This window comes from Falco punctatus, assembly GCF_963210335.1.
Source record: "Falco punctatus genome assembly, chromosome: 3".
Lineage (NCBI taxonomy): Eukaryota > Metazoa > Chordata > Aves > Falconiformes > Falconidae > Falco > Falco punctatus.
The window spans coordinates 87,752,547-87,766,198 of NC_137582.1; the positions used below are offsets into that span (position 1 = coordinate 87,752,547).

A 13,652-nucleotide genomic window follows, 5' to 3' on the forward strand; every position below is an offset into this window, starting at 1 on the left:
TGTCCACTTTTTTCCAGGAGGAAAAAAGAATACTTCTGTTAGCACCGGGATGGAAGGAATAAGGAAAGTACAAGATTGGGAAAAGGCTGTTTACTAGTGAGTAGTGCGTAGAGTTTATTCTGCCTGTGTTGGTAAAACCTGCTGTGAATGTTTCAAAACTGTGCACTTGCAGATCAAACAAAAGCAAACCTCCAAAAACTTAGCAGCTGCAGGGCAGAGTTACAGGCTCAGATGATAACTAAGGAATTAGCAATGCCAAATGAAGTATGTCGCTTCAGATTCACAACATCAAATCTGGTCACCCCTGCTTGCAATATATACCAGCACTAGCTGCACATAAAAAATAGGAAAAAGCAGGAGGTGAGCTGGTAAAAAAAGCTTAAATGGAAGCTTCACTTTTCTTGGGGAAGAGAGGGGAAATGCAGCCTTTTTAATGATGTATTCAATATGACAGATATGACAGCTGTTTGTGACACACCATTGACGTGCAAGATCCTACTGAAAGGAACCTGTCTTTGTAAGTGTGTGCAAACATCCTGGATGCAGCCCATGAAACTGTAAACAAAGGTGGAAAGGTTTACTTTTGACTAGTAGTGGTGTGAGCAAACATGGTATGAGAAAATAATTGTAGCGCTGTAAAGTTCCCTGTCTCCTAAGCCTACCCACAAGTAACCAACTGCAAAAGCTGGTGACAGTTAAGGATATTCCACAAGCATTTGAATTTCTGAGTGTCAATGCCACCAATTTTATATCTTAGCAGACCAAAGCAAGTCTTTTCCCTCCAGCCTGTCATGCTTCAGGCTTGTAGATACTGCTTATACACAGCAGTGTATAAAAACAATGAGTTGGTTTTGAAAGTATACCTTTTGCTTGTAACAACTGTGGAGCAACTCAGACCAGGATTCAACCTGACAGTTGGATGAAGACAATACTGAGAACAGAAGGAGCTTAGAGTGGATTTCAGTTTAGGTACTTCGGTTGGTACTTAAAGACCAATGTGACAAACCTCAGCTTAATTGCTGTAATAAGAATACAGAAACATTAGAACAATAGATACATATAGGAAGCTGCAAATTTCTCAAGAAGTGTTTGTACATCTGCAGTTACACCTCCCAGTTACAAACGAGGAGAAAAAAATTTCACATTTGATGTCATCTGTGCATTCAGTACTTAGATTCTAATTGGAATTATTAAGAAGATGCTAGGTTATATAAGGTGTTTTTTCACCTGTTTTTCACTGCTAACAAGAAGTTACTAAGACTAGCAAATGACTCTGCCTGAAAGATTAGTTTGAAAGATTAGAAAGGTAATAGTTAAGATGACTTAAGTTAGAATAGTTAAAATAGTTAAAATAACAAGCTGGATTTCCTTTCCCTGCCAGCCTGTTCATGTTGAATAGTACCAGCAGCATTTTCCATATGATGCACAGTAATACTGTTATTTGGTTCCTTTAGTTTATAAATAAAGTACTTGTATCTGCACCTCTCTTCACTGTGACTCACCTCTGTAAGATCACATGAGAAAGATCAGTGCACCACTTTCTTCTCTAACAGGCAAACTGTGTTGGCTGCCATTGTGCCTTGACATTCAGGACCTGAGCTGCCTGCCTCTTTGTTTCACCTTCTGTGCAGAAAAAACAGGTACAATAGTTCCACAGGATTTTTTTTTTTTTTAGCAGCTTATTTTGTTTGCTCCATCTGTTCAAAGCAAACAAACACTGTGAACAGGGCAGGTAAGAAGCTAGGCTAGATGTACAGAGGTGGTTACCTGTTTTATTTTATGCAACTTCTGATCTTCAAATTCAATAAAGAAGGTCTTCTTTCAAGCTCTGTTCAAGCATTAACTCATAAAAATACCCATGAAGGAACAGGTAAGAAGTAACCATTTCACAAATAAGACAAAATATATCAGTTTGGGGGCAGTGGGGTGTGGGTGTTGGTGTTCTTAAGCTGGACAACTTGAGCTAAAACTGCTGTGAGTATGGCAACTGAGGTTTTTAACCTGGGTTAGTAGTAAATGAATACTTAAAAGGGAAACTTGAGGATATAACCAGTCCTCTCTATTAAAACCCCAGCTGACTTGTCTATGTATGAGGAGTGTACTTTCTGCTTGCATTCTTTCTTTGGAATGTAAGCACGTCCTAAATGGAGACAGGGAATTTCAGAAGTAGCTACTGATTTTGACTGGTTTTGTATGTTGAGTTTGAAGTAGCTTAAGAGAAATTTTGAGAAATGCTGTCTCTGACTGCAGTATAAACTGGAGGTATACAGCCATCACGGCTTCTTGGCAGCCAGAGACATCTCTGAGGAAGCTTGGGGGAAAACTACTTACCCCCTCTCTGAAAAACAGAAGTTGGATAAAATGCTGGTAAACTATGGACTTCCCTTCCCTAGTACTGCTGATAAGAGAGGAGAAAAAGCTATAGTTATTTGTTCCTTGCCAGCATGTGTACAGACTGAAGTCAAAGTCTTCATCAAAGGGCCTACTTGGAACAAACTGTTTCCTACAACTGAGATCGGGGTTTCCCCCACCACAAAGTACTCCTTTTATCTTCCTTTTTATGTGTAGTGTCTTCCAGCTGAGAAAACCCCAGCTCCTTTTGTCCACTGCCACTTAACTCTTGGTAGGCCTACTTCCAGATTCTCTGGAAAAGCTATTTGATTTTCACTGTCACTCAACAATACTGTTTTAGATTTCACAGAGACTTAAATAATTCAGACTTGATAAAATACCCTAACATGTGTCCACAGCCACAGAGTGAGCTCATGTCTGAGCTAGCCTGAAACTAGAGCTTAGGACTTGTTAAATTAGTTCCCTATGATGTCTATGCAGATTATCTAACCCACCACCCCTCTTCATGAACAAGGAAATACTTCCAGTGTCATAAACTTCCTTTTTGGTATGGGGCAATCAGATTTAGAATTGTTTGAAAGAGGAAGAATGCTGTTCTTCTATGGGGCTCCAGATCTGAAGGTCATGAGGAGAAGGCAGGAGTTATTTCAACTGGTAATGACAGAAAATATTCATTCAAATACAATCAGCGTGTCAAGTGGCATTTTAAAAATCCTTTGAGGGCAAGATGGACACAGCTGCAGGCAACTGCTTTTGTCTAGGCAGGAATAGGGCACAGAGGGGTCACATTTGCTCAAGACTGAATCATCTTGCACAAATCACACTAGAAAGATTCTAAAGGCTTCTTGAAAAAGATTGGATTTGACAACCTCAAATTCAACTCTTACAAATGCAGCAGAGATAATCTCATGTTTAAGAAACAGTGGCAAACAAGTCTTTGCAGTAATTCAAAAGGATACAAAACCAGAGGATCTGTTTTTCAGGAAATATATTTTAGTTTCTGTTGCATGTCACAAATAACTGTAACTTCATACAGTCTTTTTCACAGTGGTCCTCCCAGTTGTCTTCACTGCAGACAGCAGACCAAGAATATTCAGGGTCAGCGGGCAGTGGGCTATGTCAGGAATTTACTCTGAGGAGCTTTGTGAGATTAAAAGTTGGAGTCCTTTAAAAGTTATTTTCTGTTCCAAATAATACTTTCAAAATCAAATTTTATGGGGCACTGAGACATGCTTAAGAGAAATGTTGGGTTTAGATATGATGCTTCCTTCATTATAGTTACCTCACTTGTGCCGAGATGGGTTAACTGTTTTGACAGTAACATGCTAGCTAGAAGTCTTGCTGTGTATTTTAGTTCTTTTATGCCAACACATGGGTAAGTAGTTCTCTCGCTCCCAGTGAAATGTCTTTTACTTCCTGAAATGAATACACACACTAGTACTAAAGCCAGAGCAGCCACAACCAGTATTTTAGCCACTGCAAATGAAAATAAAACCCAATCTGATGTGGCAGAGTCTGCAATTGCTAAAAAATCCCTTTGGCAATCTTCATCTTAATGACCTTCTCTGCTCATATCAGAAGGTTATGGCCTAGTGTCTTCCAATTTCTTTGCTTGTCATCTGTCTAAAGTCATGCTGCCTTTCTTTAAAATGATTCTAAGTCTTTTCTCTGGAATGATTAATTTAACGATACTCTACTCTTCAATGGTATTTAAACACACTTAGACATGCTCATGAATTAACCTTCATAACCTCCATTACAAATTCATGGGTATCATACTTACTACACAAATTAGTTACTGTTAGATGTTCAAACAATCAATTTCATGCTTTCTCTCATGCTTTGGGCTTACGAAAATATTTACAGAGCTCTCTCATTAGCTTTCCTCAAATCCATCATTAAAATGTTTTTGCCACAATACGGAAGCCTTGGCAACAGCTTATACCCTGTGGTGGCTGTCTATCACGCTGATCAGCATTGCTTCACTGTTGCTTTAAATTCCCCTCTGTGACTGTATCCATCTGTTGTTTCTTGTCTCACACCTCAAAAGCAATTTGGGGCAGGATGACCTTTTCATTTCAGATTTTTATTGCTTCAGTCACAATAGGATCGTTTTCTGTGACTGCAGTTCCAACATCCAACATGCACAGTAGTGAACAAATGGAGAGACAGACAGGAAAAGGCAAAATGACTTGCCTAAAATATCCTGTGATGGCTAGGAGTCAGGGCACTATCCATCTTCCTGTGTTTGCATCCTTTTTCTCACAGTTTTCATCTTTCTCATTACAGAGGAAGTCCAAGAATTCTAGCAAGGATGAAAAATCAATTTGCAAAAGGAAGGGAGACTACGATGGGTAGTTATACGGAAAATGAAGAGTTACTCATCCAGTTTCCCAAGAGCTTCATAACGCTAGCAAACCTCATGTACAACATGTCATGGGTGCTTTTAACCACTAGGAGCCGTATTCAGACCATCTCCCGCCTATAACGGACCTGGCAAATTTTAGCATTTAGATCAAGGGAATAGTTAAGATCTTCAGTCACCCAGGGCTGCCAGATGCTGCAGTCACCTACACCTTATCCTTATGTCTGGGATTGCCAGGCTCTCATGATGCCTGGAAATGGTCGACATGTCCCAGCCTGAGCTGAGACTTAAGCTCCATTACAACACCAACTCGGAAAGAGGTACCTACCTCTTGTTTAGATTTCCTTACTGTCTCAGTATGATCCCATCCCACCCAGCACAGCCAGCCAGTATTGACAGAGCTAGAGGGAGGGTTCTAGTGATACTTACACAAAAAAGTTCTGCAAAATTTGTAAAGGTTGTAAGCCTTACTGATCCCAGAAGTGTTTGTATCTATAACTCCTACTTCTCAGAAAGTTACTTCAGCTAAAGGCCCCATTCTCATTAATGACCCATCTTGTTTTCACAAAGCTCTGGGCTCCAGAAAGGTCTGGAAAGGGGGCAATCATGGCTTGGCTAGTACTGTTAATTGTTCTGGGTTAATACACATTTTTTCCTTCAGTTTGCCTGAAAACCTGATGACGTTGGGTGTTTGATCGTTTGAAATGTTCATTCTTGCAAAGCTTGAAATGTCTCTTCTGGGAGATTTTGCACTTCAATTATATTCATCATTTCAAAGCTCAGATATCACAAATGCCTTTAGAAAAAGTATGCTAGGTCAGCTGCAGAAAGACTGGAATCTCTCTATCCATTGCCTATTTTGCCGAACAGTCTTCAAATATGAGGAGCTTAATGCAAAAAATCCAGATCTTTGCCACCTTTTTCAAACAAATTCTGTCCAGTCTAACCAGTTCATGCACACACAAATTTGCAGGACATTAACAAGCTTGTACAGAATTCAAAGCTTAGAAAGTTATTTAGAAAGCAAACCTTTTGTTTGCTCTTTCAGTATTCAAGAACCCAACAAATCTGCATTTAAAAATGCATATAAGATTTTCTAGGTACTATGGCTGTGATTTATTATAGCAGCTTCCACAGCCTCACTACATTGGCCACCTCCCTGGAAGCTGAAACACATCTTCTCATATTTGCTAGCCTACTACAGGTGTGAGCAAGGAGGATTAATTAGTTGATGCTTTGACAGGTATTTAACTTTGTGTGATGCAACAGAATTGCAGTGCTGTGTGGTTCTCATGGAAAGAACAAGTACTTAATAAACACCTAAATAATCTACAGATGAAATTTGGTCCCCTGAGGTTTAGAGTTCAACAGGTATAAGCCAAATGCTGCTTGATACAATAGCAGGTATGAGAAGACCCAGCACTGAAAGCATCTTTAATGAAGTATGTGGCATCACAATGACCGGTGTGTTACAGTTTGGACATAGGTATGAATCTTGTTTTACAAAAAAGCTGAAAGTCTATGCTGCTAGCTACGTGTCTGTCTTGTGTGCTAGTGGCTACTGAAATTGTCATGCCTTTACCCCGCTGCCTTTGGCACACTACAAGCCTTCATCTATTTTACTGAAGTGTAACATAAGCTACATAAAACAAGCTGGTTGTACCTGACTTAACAGTTCTTTATCTGCAAAGACTACAGAGCCAGAGCTTGAAAACTGTTGTGCTGGGCAACCAAACCATGAGAACCAAATAGGTGGGACCAGGCCACAACTGTGTGGCAGCAATGCAGCAGATGCACACCAGTCAAACAACTCGGTGTCTACTGCATGCTCCTCGTGCATCTTCAGGGCTGGACCCCCTTACCCAGCCTGTCTCGTAACCCTGAGCAAACCATTCTACCTGCCTGCCAGACATTTCTCCTCTGTAAAATGAGAAGGCTTCCCTCATCCATGGGGATAACTTCCTAACATATGCAAAGTGCTTCGAGACATTCTGATTAAAGGGGTAAATTTGGATGTTTTATTTAGTAATACATGAATTATTTCAAAGACTGCATTTCTAGCATGTGATGTTGATACACTGTCAACTTTTTCTAAAAGGAAGCAATGTTGTAACTGTGGAGTAGGTTATTTTAAACTACCTATGCAGAGATGTCTTTCTAGCAACCTGCAAAACTTGCACAGTAGTTTTTGACCACCAGTGAATCCTGGCTTCCTGGAAACTTGTACCCTGATTGACTGCCTTCCATATCTAAAGAAGCAAAATCACCAAGTGAATCTTTTCCCACAATAGCAGCACCTACAAGGTGTCCCTACACCTGGATTCTCTAATGGTGCATGAGTTTCCAGCCTTTACTTCACTTAAGTATGCTTACAGGTACTTTAATTTCTACCCATCTGCCTACTTTCACAAAGGTGGCATGAACTTCTGTTCAGCATTTTGCCCTTCCAACATATTTGAATTAAAACAGATTGAAGGTCTCTTTCCAGGCAGCACAGGACATCCAAATGTAACCTTTTCCTCTGGAATCCAGCACTGACTGGATTTTTTGCTCAGCTTGCATATATTGTTGCTGTACTCAGGAAGCACCTAGGTCTTTATCTGATCTCCATGGCAAAAAACAAGAATAGATAGGTAAATTCGCAAAATCTGCTTTTTATGTCCCTGCTTAGACAAAATAAATTATATTGAGAGAAGGGCTGACAACTTTCTGGAAGCAGCAAGAAACCTTCTCTGGCTACGTTCCCGACATAAAAACATCAATTGTTGAGATGCTAATTATGTTGTACACATCTGTTACTTTTTGTGCTTTTCACAAGTTAAGAGTCGCTGCCACAGATCCAGCTTTCATGGAACTAGCCTCCCTACTCTGCAGGGTTAACGTTTGCAAACAAATGCACATTCATTTGTTTATGCTTAGCTGCATGGATGATACACACAGTTATGTGCAAACACCACCTCATTTTGTAGGTAGCAAGTCACATGCCTAACATTAAAGTGTAAGTCATGTGCAAACTCATCTCTGACCCTTGTTCAGATCCCTGCTTACCCTCCCGTATATGAATATACAACATTAGATGGCACTGAATACCTAACTTGAAGCGGTCTTTAGTTTTATTGAAGTAACAGACTGCAGCTCCTTTTGGTCTTTGCCAGCACACAGGTGGGAAAAGCCATCTTGGTCCCAAATTACATGCAGAAGGCAGCACACTTAAGCAACTTATTATATTACTACTGTATCTTAAATGACTTCTAACAGCAGTTCAGAGACCTCCTACCCAGGCTTGGCAGAGCCTGGCCTCCACAGCCTAGTAGTTGTGGGTAGCAGGTGGCCTGAATTGCTCTCATGACCTCAGTATGCCATGTTATTCCATCTGTCACAGGCACCATAAGGTATGTCCACCCTGTATATTAAGCCTGCCATGCAGAGTGAGCTGCCCAGCTGAGGCTGGTGTCTGCTTGTGAGCACTTTCAGCCCTCTCGTTTCTCTGTCTCCTTGATCACTGAGCAGACCTGAGCTCAGGGATCAGCTGAACCAGAGGAAGGAGCAGCTGAACAGAAATTGGGAGGAGCTTAGTGCCATCCTAGCCCACCCTGTGAAGTTCTAACCCTGGGGTCTCCTAACCCTTGGCTAAAGGGCACCGTAGCCCAGAGGTTTTACAGCAAGCCCAGGTTTGATACATCATGTGAACACAGCCATAGTAAGCAGATGGGTGAAGTAATATTATTAGGGTCTATTATATTATAATAAAATTGTAATTAAATATATGTAATTATATATATTTAGACCCATTTCAGGATATAGCCTAAAGAAAAAAAGTTGGGTGTGATTCAGTGTGTTTTCCAAACTGTACATAAAATTACCAGCACTCTGGGATTCAGAGAGGGGAAGGCCACTGCATGCTCCACTGATAAAACTGCTTGCTGGGATCTGGCTTTGAAATTTTTTGTGCTTGATAGTCAAAATGCTGTTTGTGCACAGCCCAAATAGTACAAGGGACCAGCACAGCAAACAGCACTTCACCTGGGAAGAATTGCCTGCAGGCTCCCATGGGAGCAGGGATTGCTTCTTCCCATCACTCAGCAGAGCATGAGGATATCCGAGTGCCATCACCTCACTTGACAGGCTTTGAGATGTGGTTTCAGTGGGTAGCTGCTAATTTAAATGTTCTGGCTAGAGGTTGTAGCACTTCAGATACGCTTTTTAACTTCAAAAAAGGCACACCTGACAGTGCAAATTAGTCACAGCTAAGGAAAACCTAAGAAAATTAGAGCAAAGACGTGGCTCTCAGGAGAGACTGATGTTTTCATTAGCTGCAAAATACAGATAAGATTTTGTGACTGCTTCCTATTTACATTTTGAGAGCCAGAGTTGCTGGATATTCCCTTCAAACAGGAGCTCTTGAGTGCTTCACACCTCAGCTGTTTTCCATGATTTCTGCACTAATCACTTCTGGAAAATTCAGTTCAAGCCCCTGTCTTACCTCTAATGTAGGGAAGCTTCAAAAATCTGAGGTATATTCTTTTTGCATCCGTCTATATTTGTATCACTACAAACATTTTCCTGCTGTGTGGGTCTGCAGTAAAGTTCTTACTGTGAAATTCTTACCTTCTGAGGTACAATAGAGAAGGAAATCCGAAGGGAAATGTCCCTTTTGTAGGTTTTGGGGAGGGCTTGTGAGCCAAAGCACAGCCAAACCAAAATGCAGATGAGGTCAAAAGGACATACACAAGTGCAGACGGGTCAGCCTCTAACCGCTCATGCTGCACACCGCAGCTGGAGCAGGATATTTTGCCAGGAAGTCACCTCCTAACCCCTGGTGGGATTTCCCCTAGTATGCAGATGGTTCTGGTGTGATGCAGAAGTCCCACTGCTTCCTAAGCAGTTCCCCCTCCTCCTGTACCATCAACTTTGATGCTGAGGCTGCTCTTGGGTTTTGCGGGGATCTAGTCACAGCAAAGGGTTCTGGGAGGCTATATCAGCCTTGTCCAGGCAGCAGTATCTGTGGGATGAGCAAGGATCTGGCTATAATAAGATCGTATGGCCTCTGGTTTACGGTCCAGCTCTAGTACTCTGCCAAGGAAGGATTTCACTGGGTTATGTTCAGGACCAGCAATTAAACTTTTTCCAGATGTTGCCCAGAGAGGACCTCTGAAGGAGGAAAGGAGGTAGTGGATTTGTGGTTTGGTCGGGTTTTTTTATAAAAGGTAGAGGTTTGTTTTCTGACAGCTGGACTGCATTTGAACAGCTTGTCAAACCCTTACATCAGTTTAAAAATACATTTTTCTACAAAGTGATTTCTGCTACAAAAAAACCCAGTGGGGAAGTAGGTGCTTTTTATAAAAATATTTCAAATTATCATTCTAGAAGAGGAAACAAGACAAAAGGCAAACTCAGAGTTTCACATTGTCTTCCCCATGGAGAATAATCCATCACTGTATATCACACGTGGTGCAGGTAGATGGGCAAGGAGGTGAGCTCCTGCTAGGCCAGGACATGGGAATTCAGACTCAGAAGGAAGATGTCACATTCTTTGTTGTTATGGTATACAGAGGCAATACTTAGCCAGCAGTAATGTCCCAACAGCATGAAATACCACAAGATTTTCATAATAAACAGAGCTGATTAGCTGTGAAGAAACAATTAGTTTAAAGGACAGATGAATGAAAGTTTGGCCATTTACCTGAAGCCTCATATCAACACATTAATCAGGAGGAAAGCAAGGGACAGATCCCAGAGTGAAGGAAACAGACAGTTCCAAAACTATTTCTATGAAGATAAATCACCACAGAGGAAGAGCATGAATATTAATGTAGTACTGAATATTAACTTGTGTGCATGTGCTCTTTAGAGGCTTGAGATAAATCCCATTTGGGGTGCATCTACCAGAGTCCTGTGCAGTTCTGTGGAATTTGTTCCTGAAGTTCAGGGCTGAAATCAGAAATTCTGTAGTCATGCATATGAGAACATACAGATACATATATATGAAGTTCCACACTTTGGAGAGGTGGCAAGCAATGTTTGTAATAGCATTAACTTGCTTAAACTTTATAGTGAAGTAGACTGAAAATACGAGGTAAGGGAAACGGGCTGGAGATGAATGAAAGTAAGAATTGAGCTATCCTGAAAAGACACTGGAACAGGACAAGACCTTGGAGACTTCCCTCCTCCCGATACAGCTGAGCGTGACTGTATTTCCATTGTAGCTGAGATGGCAGTCTCCTACAGGAACTGTGGCTGTAAGCATGGTGGCTAATTCCTGTTTTGGAAATGTGTTTCTTTCCACCCACCATGAACAATTCCCTGCCCGTAGCACCCTGCATCACCTTCCATGTAGCTTTCGCTCAGGCCCTGGAAGGTGCAGCACTTGATGCTTTTGGTTGTGGAATGACACATGACACGCAGAAGCACCCGGTATGGGCTGTGCCGAGCTACCTTCAGACAGCCTGTCCCACCTACCGTGCTTCTCCAGGCAGCAGCAGACTTCTTGCCTTTTGTGTGGTGGCCCTTTGGCATGTGGCCTCTCCCCAGTTCCTGCACTATGGAGGGGGATGATTTTTTCCTCTCCTCAGGTCCCTTCCCTTCCTCCCTCTCCATGGGTGTCACTGCCCATTTGCCACAGCAGTACTGGATACCAGCACCATGAGTAAAAGCTGGGAGACTACCAGCAGAGGAAATGCTTTGAAAATGAGATTTCCTACTTCTGTGCAGAGGAACAGGCTATTTTAGGATCAGATTGTGTTGGAGATACGGGCTGGGACAGGATTACTGCAGCTGCTAAAGGAAACGCTGCTGTATCCAAAGCTTCCCAATAAGCAAGGCAATAGACATCATGTAAAGAAACCCTCCAAGGCTCATCAGTTCCTCTCCTCCCTCATGGGCATGGCCTCTGGACTCAGAAGCATTAGGCAGGAATTACCCCAACCATAGAGACCACTGCTGGTTTACAGCAATGTAAGGGAGCAATCCCATCATTCACAGCTACCTAGAAGAGTAAAGATTTCCACACAGGCTCCTAATTACAGCAGAAAGAAAAGGTAGTCCTGCTGTCAGTCTGAGGGCAACACAAAGGAGCATGGTAACAAACAAAACTCAGCAGTCCTAGGCATGTTTAGCAGCATGGCTAAGAAAATTCAGTCCTGAGCAGCTCCCAAGGAAATAACACTCCCTTATCTGCCTGAGATTCACTGATACGCCCTCCAGCTGCAGCTCACCAGCCATTTAAATGACATCAGATAATTAAACATACTATGAAATGAGCTACAATGCTTGTCGAAGCTCTGTTGAGTTTCATCAGAGATGCTTAAGCTGAAACTTTCAGTTCTTAAATTTTCCTATAAGCAGTCCGTTGGGACTGGCAGGCCACATGTATTTGTCATCACCTGTGTCCTCAATACATAGTTCCCATCTGCTGAGGCAACAGCCTCTAGCATGCAGTACCCAAAATCTATCCCAGCAGCCTGACTTGGTGTATTACCTCTCTAAGCTACATCTCCATGCTACAAACAGGAGAAGCCGCAAGCCACGCTGCAGACCTTTGTCTGTCATTGTGCTGAACAGTCGCTCTGAGACTTACCTGCAGATTTATTACCCTTCACCCTAACTTGAGAAGAGCGTTGCAGTCTCTATTCTTAGACAGATTTACAGCTCATTCTGCCTAGAAATGAGGCTTTTTTCTTTTTTAATTGAGTGGTCTGTCTTTTGGGGAAATATTTTATTTTGTGCTGTATGTTTCAAGGTCTTTGACTGTGTCACTTCTACTTTATTTAGCTACCCTGTCATACCAGCCTTGTGTACTCCCTGTTCCACTATCCATGGTAACCTTCATGGCTCATACATTTATTTTTCCTTTTACGTATCTCCTTGATTCTTCCCAAACTGACTCTTGAGACTGGAATGTAGCTCTAAATTAGGACTTATCAACATGGGAGACTTTTCCAGAGATTTTGGGATAGCTCCTCTCTGTGGAAAGACTTGCTGCAACATACATATGCACAGCTGGGAATTATACCACTGAGCTGTCATAGTTCACTGTGCCTTTGTGCCACGATAAACTAGTACAAACACTAACTCAGAAAAAAATCCTTGTCTATTTCTGGAGAAAGGTCAGTTAAGAACTGCATTTACTGTGTGGTCGCATCCAAAAAGCAAACATACGAGGCTATACAAAGGATGGGATAAAGGGTTATATAATTCAGTGACACAATGTATGTGATTGCTGTCATTAGAAGACTGTCTTCAGTGCTTGTTACTCTAAAAAATAAAGAACAGGACCAGGGTGTTCAGGGACAAGCAGCATTCTTGCAGGAATGAACTATAAAATTAAAAGAAGGATTGGAGCCATTTATCTGGAAGAATAAAATGTGATAAATCAGGTAATGTACAGTCTAGAACATGTGGATTAAGCATGCCTATTTTCCCTTTCATATTTTAAAAAAGCAGTGTGTCATTTAAAGAGATGAGAAATAGCAAATTACTATTTTACAGTGGAAGCACTTGCTGGACATAATTACAAACCACAGAGCTCTGGAATTTACTTATAACCCAGAATGTAAGAAATCTTGATGTGATAACAGGAACATGTACAGTTGCAACACTGAAAGGTAGTAAGAAACAACCCAAAAGGGAGATAAATGCTTTGCTATCTATTTTATATAAGGGATTGATACTACACCATCAGGGGAAAAGATACCAGGGCTTGTTTCCACCCTCTACTGATGTCTCCATTACTAAACCCTCTCATAAAAAAGCTATCCCACCAAATGGCCAATGCATCCAACAGTACAGTAATGTCTGTGTTCCTAAGGAACAATAACAGCACTGAAGGCAAAGGAGCTGCCTCTTATTTCCAGAAATTTGTAACATCTGCCTATTGTGCCCTTGCTGATACTCAAAATGGCTGTGCACACTAGAGCCACTGTTCAGAAACAACTTT

The 13,652-nt window shown here is 41.5% G+C and overlaps 1 long non-coding RNA gene across 3 annotated transcripts in view; it reads left to right on the top strand.

The window, feature by feature from the left end:
- Positions 1–13,652, top strand: part of LOC308061304 — a 74,552-nt gene that overhangs the window by 15,952 nt on the left and 44,948 nt on the right. Inside the window, exons 2-4 of one of the 3 annotated variants that reach the window (XR_013927165.1) lie at positions 1–96; positions 1,554–1,640; positions 4,642–13,652. The exon at positions 4,642–13,652 is cut by the window's right edge and continues 44,948 nt beyond it. This is a non-coding gene — a long non-coding RNA (uncharacterized lncRNA). The other 2 variants (XR_013927164.1, XR_013927163.1) reach the window with 2 other exon arrangements.